Genomic DNA, 6,557 nt, shown 5'->3' on the forward strand with positions numbered 1-6,557 from the left:
CCCCATTTTAACACTTAGACTTACAAATTTTGGTCAAACTTAACCCATTAACAAATCTTTCATCATTTTACAAGTGTATTAGTGACTAACAACACAATTAACACTTACAAACCTCAACTTACATGACCAAACCCTAGATTATAGCTATTAGGGTTTTCCTTACATCAATTTAACCCAAGTCCACCCATTTATCCCCCAAATGGGTCTTACAAGTCCCAAATGAACAAACCCCAGCCATAAATCAATTAAAACTCAAAACACGGAGTTAAGACTTACCAATACTATCACGACGTAGCTAGAGACGTAAGGAACAACTTTAAAACTCGGGCTTAGGCAAGATTCCTTCTTCTTCTTCCCCAAAATGAGCTTTCTCTCACTAAAACTCTAACTCTCTCTCTAGAAATTAATTGGTGAAGGTGAAAGAGTGTTTAAAGTGCTAGGGATAAGCTTGGATCAGCCTTTAAGTCCCCAAAACTGGCCACAAGTGAAAAGACCAATACACCCCCAAAAGATGCCATTAAAATGGACTTAAAAGTCATTTCAGCGACATTTGTCGCGTTTCGCGACACTATGTCGCGTTTCGCGACACCAATACGCGACATCCCTACTTTAAACGCGATAAAAGGACAGAAGTCATCATCAGAAGTTGTCGCGTTTTGACCATGTTTGTCACGGATCGCGACACACCAAAACGCGATAAACCCCCTTCAAACTCGACAGTTTACCTGATGTACTCTAATTTCACTTTTAAAACATCCCAAAGTCCAATATGGTCAACTCATTACATCCAAACTATCAAATACTCATTCTTGGACTCCGTAGGACGCCACAAGCGTCATGTTTAGAAAAACGGGGTGTTACAGCTCATCAATAGGAGCGTCCCAGTGAGGTGACATATTAACGATCCTTAAAGTCTAGAATTTCTTGAGTATAAGCAAAGATAGAAGGTATCCCTGATCGAGAGACATGATGTGTTTCCGATGTTTTCATTAATGATTGGACTTATTAAATCAGTTAGGCCCTTAATTAATAGAGAAGAACCACAAAGAACATCATGGAAAAGTTACGAAGTAACCTCCATAGACACGTTCGATTATCCTAACGGTCCAATCCTTTATGGGTTTTAAACAAACAGTTCCTTAACCAAGAATCCCTCAAGCGGGGTGCAACGTTTAAGACCGTGTTATGGTGCAATGTACTGTATCTGCATTTAATTTTAGCTTTCATGGCCATACACGGCAGAGGCATAGAGTACTAAAACTGTGGTGCCTCTTCATATGCTTACAGTGTTTAAATTCTAGTGACTACACATGCATAACTCAGGGCCAACCATGTACTACATATCTCAATCAGAGTTTCCATTACGAAAGATCAACTGTCGGAATCCATAGCGTAGGTTGCCTTACTACAGTCGTTGTCCCTCTCACAAACGCACTATGTATCCGAAAACGTTACTTACCAAGGGGTGATACAGATAGTGTACTTGCAATCGAGGTTCGCGACTTCCTAATAACAGAGCCAATAACCACGTTCTATTAGTTGGAAAAGTGATTGAGTTTAAATCATAATCGAAAAACATCTCAACGACATCATGCTTATACGGTTATTATTTCAACATCGTAAATAACTACATCATAACAAGCACTTAAAGATAACTACTCACTAATCATGGTAAAAATATCATCTATCATCATAGGAATAGAATGTAACATCCCGCATTTTTCCGTTAAATTATTTTAACGCCCGTCTTTTTCTTTTTAAATAATACCCTTCGTATCTAGATTCGTATCCTTTGTTATGTAACATTTTAAATATTCTCGTTGTTGGAAGATAACGTCTCCCGTACTCTCGTGTAATTTAAAATATTCGATCGGTTAAATCCCGCACCCGCTTCTAAACTCGAGGGACTAAAATTGACACGGGGCAAACTAGTTGACTAGGTCAACTAGTCCACCCCAATCACCACCATTCAACCATCTCCCTCTCTCTCTCTTTCTCTCTAGCAAGAACACACACAAACCCCAACTTCATAAAATCATCATCTAAATTCGGGATTGGAAGCAAACTTCAAAACAAATTACATTTTCGTGATCCTCTCTTCATCCTCTACATTTTGGTACCAATTTCATCGAGTTTGGGTAACTTTCTAAAAACTCTAGATTTCTATAAATTCGTGTTTTTGACTTGAAATTGTGTTAGTTAGTGTCTATGGCTCGTGTCTAGCATTAATATATGTTTTGTTTGCTCGATTTGTTGATTGGGAGTAACTAGTATGAACTTTGAAATGGGTGTGCTTAATCTTTGATTTTGGATGAGTAAATATTGTTTAATTGTTAAAGTTCATGTATTAAATGTGTTACTAGCATCATTAGCTTCAATTTGATGTGTAGGTTGATTAAGAAAACTTCAAAAACCCGATTAAGGATTTTGTGATGTTTGACTAGGGTTTGATAGACTTTGAAACGAACTTTTGATGCGTTGAATACTTGTTAATGTTGTTAGTAAGTGTTTAGATGCAATGTATGCTTAATTACCTTCGAAACGGCATATCGTATGTGTAAATTGGATTCCCGAATCATAAAATACGTTTTACGAACTTGAAACTTTGAAAATGGACTTTTATTGATCACTTGATGAGATTTCGGCTATTGTAAATGATGTTTTTGTTTGATGATATGTGGTTAGTTGTATTGCTCGTCAAAATACCTTTCCGAGGATATAAGATACATGTTTTGGTTGTTTGCGGATCATAAATGGTGAATGTTTGATGTTTGGTTCGTGCATACTTTGAAAAACTGACCAGAAATCTCTGCCCAGATGGTGGCGCGGCGCGCCCCATCCCCGCGCGGCGCGCGGATTGGCCTGGCCAGATTCTGCCTTGTTTGGCGCATTTCACGCGAAATGTTTGACTAGCTATCGACCTCCGATTCACATGAAACTTGTTTTAATATACTTGTATATGAATATTTAGCATAGAAAAATAGTTCGGGACCCGACCCGAACGCGTTGACTTTTTCGTTGACTTTGACCAAGTTTGACTTTTAGTCAAACTTAACCAAACTTTTATACAATCATTCTAACATGCTTTTATACTTGTTTCTTGTATGAAACTTGACAACGTGATTCACATGCTATACTTAATCGAGTCGTAACGAGCCATAGGACTAATTGAACACATTTCACCCGACCTTGTGTCGTAACCGGTTAATTGATATAACTTACTTGTTTAGGTCAAGGCTAAGCAACTTTCATGCACACGTTTACTTGTTGAAGTACCTTTATACTCGTGCACTCGAGGTGAGATCATAGTCCCACCTTTTCAACAACTTTTATACTTTTAAATCGTGGGCTGAGAAAACATATACTTTGTTACATCTTGTACTACTTACTTTTATGTTTTGAACACAAGTGTGAAAACAAACATTCCACGTGCGAGTTAGAACAAAAATGCCTCAATTCGATTATCATTAGTTACACTTGCAGGGTGTAAGCGAGGACTTATATTGTGTGGCCATACGGGTTTAACAAACCCTCATTCGGACGGTTCGCTACCGTTATGCGGATGAAATATATTTTTGTGTTTTAGTGCGGGTTCTAGCACTGTGTGATGGGGTAACGTTGGTTAAGTTTTGATAATTGAGTGCTCGCGTATAACAACACTTTTGGAATGCAAATGATTTGGATAATCTACGTTATGGAAATACAAAATCTTGTGGTTCAAAAACAACGTTTAATACTTACTAAACCTATGATTTCACCAACGTTTTCGTTGACAGATTTCTATGTTTTTCTCAGGTCTTGCACGATATGTGAAACATGCTTCCGCTTACTATTTGATACTTGCATCCGATGTCGAGTATACATGCATTTCATGGAGCGTCTTTTGACTTTACTTTAAACTGTGTCGCCTAGATTTCAATCGTATCTATAACGTTGTAACTTAACTTTTGGTTGAACAATTCTTGTAAACTTTGAAACAATCTTTATTTTGAAATGAAGGCGACATATTTTGGTCAAACGTTATCTTAAAGACTTATAATCAGGTAATGGGACCCACGTAGCCGACGCCGTCACTTGACGATTTGTCGGGGTCGCTACAGGTGGTATCAGAGCCTTGGTTGTAGGGATTTAGAGTTCATTTGTGTCCACCCCGAGTCATAGGGTACATAGGTGAATCTAGACTACAACCGGCATATAGACAGAAGTAGGAATTACTTGACTATTTGTGCATTTATACTCGAACTCTTCTATCATATCTAACTCGTATTCGATCTTGATCTTACGTTGATAAATTTTGTTGACGCGCCACCTTGACTTTATGAAGTAATGTTAAATGCACACGAGAATCAGGGTAATATAATTTCCGGGATTATATTACGGTGATTCATATGGACATTCCGACATTATGACATAAAGAATTTAAGGCGAGTCAAGGAAAATTTTCTCTACATCATCATTCCATATCATGATTAGTATTATTGAGAATACTAATCAACGATATTCTTGTGTCTTGAAGGAACAATGCCTCCCCGTCGCGGGCCACGTAATGAAACTTCCGAACAAGCTTTTCAACGCATGATAGCCGCCGCCATAGGTGCGGCTATGGCTAGTATCTCCTCCGACATCAATAACAACCACAACCACAACAACCATGGAGCCGGTAATTCAAACGAGGGTTGCTCCTACAAAACTTTCATGGGGTGCAAACCTCACACCTTCGATGGGACCGGAGGACCGGTTGTGCTCACCCGATGGTTTGAGCAAAAAGAAGCCGTTTTTAGCATAAGCGGTTGTCGGGACCAGGACAAAGTCAAATATTCCACCCACACTTTTGCCGGTATCGCCCTCACATGGTGGAATACGTATGTGCTGTCGGTGGGTATCGATGAAGCCCACACACTCTCATGGGCCGACTTAAAGAAAAAGATGATCACCGAATACTTCCCGCGCGAAGAGACCCGTAAGCTCGAACACGAACTAAGAACTTTAAAAGCGGTCGGGAATGACCTAAAGGCATATAATCAACGATTTTCTGAGCTATCCTTGATGTGCCCAAACCTCGTGACCCCCGAACCTCTAAGGGTTGAACTTTACATGGATGGTCTTCCCAAGAGCATCAAACAAGGAGTAATGTCATCCAAACCCAGTAATCACCAAGAGGCCCTGAATATGGCCCGTCAATTGATCGAAACGGTAGACGAGATTGAAGTGCCGGCACCTAAAGCCGAGGATGAGTCGGGTGACAACAAAAGAAAATGGGAAGCCCCCCAATCGAGTAACTACAACAACAACTTTTCCAAGGAACCTCTCACCCCCGTCGGCAAGAAAAGTTATGCCGGGACACGACCTTTTTGCAACAAATGCCACAAGCATCATTTTGGTGAATGTGGCAAGCTAATTTGCCATCGGTGCCAAGGTAGTGGTCATATTGCCAAGTATTGTGGAAGTACCGCCCCCGTCACTCAAAAGGGGCCCGACGCACCAAAGCCGAGTATTTGCTACAAATGCGGCCAATCGGGTCATTTTAGGAATGAATGCCCAAAGAATAAAGCAAAAACCAACGCGCGCCGTTGAACTTACGACATCGACACCTAGGATGCCCGAGACGATGATGGACTAGTCACGGGTACGTTTCCTCACAACAAACCGTATATTTCATACTTATTCGATTCGAGTACCGTTAGACGTTTTATAACCAAGGATTTGACTCGTGCTCTTTATATTCCACCTCTTTCCCCCAGATACTACTTAGACGATTTAAGTGACCGACGGAAAATATTGTGTGCCTATAAATTTTATTGGATGATATACGTTAAGACTTTTGACTTGACACCTATAGAACTAGGGAGCTCGGAACCTATTCGTAAAAAAAAAAAAAAAAAAAAAAAAAAAAAAAAATGTTTCCCCATCATCTTGTATAGATTATTGTGAACTGAGTAATTTTCGGTTGGAAACCGATACCCTCTCCCTCGCATCCATGACCTCATGATTATTTGCACGAATCCCGTATGTTCCAAATCGACCTCCGTTCCGGTTATCATCAATTGGGGGTTAAGTGAGACGATGTCTCCGAAGCCACTTTCCGAACTCGCAACGTTAGTTGTAAAACTCTCTTAGTACCGTTTGATTTATTTAGGGCTCGCCCGTATCCATAAACCTCTTGAACCGCGTATACAAATTCATATAGACTAATCTGTTATCGTATTTATAGATGACATCTTAACTTATTTAAGTAAAGAAGGAAAACGAACAACATCACCATCTTACGCTCGAACTTTTGAGAAAAGAGCAACTTTATACCAAATTCTCCGAGTGAGAATTTCTGTTGAACGAAGTCCAATTTTCTAGACCATGATGTTAATGGTCAAGGCATTACAATCAATCTCGAAATCAAGCCACATGTAATCAGGAAACTCTCCCAACTCAGACTTGTATTCGTAAAATCTTAGATCTCGCCTGTTATCACCGAAGATTCATTTCTGACTTTTCTCGTGTTACCCGACTTTTACACTCGTTAACTCACTAAGGGAAAACTTTAAACCTCTCCGTGTTCGAAC

The sequence above is a fragment of the Rutidosis leptorrhynchoides genome, chromosome 2 (assembly GCF_046630445.1).
Source record: "Rutidosis leptorrhynchoides isolate AG116_Rl617_1_P2 chromosome 2, CSIRO_AGI_Rlap_v1, whole genome shotgun sequence".
In the NCBI taxonomy this organism is placed as follows: Eukaryota; Viridiplantae; Streptophyta; class Magnoliopsida; order Asterales; family Asteraceae; genus Rutidosis; species Rutidosis leptorrhynchoides.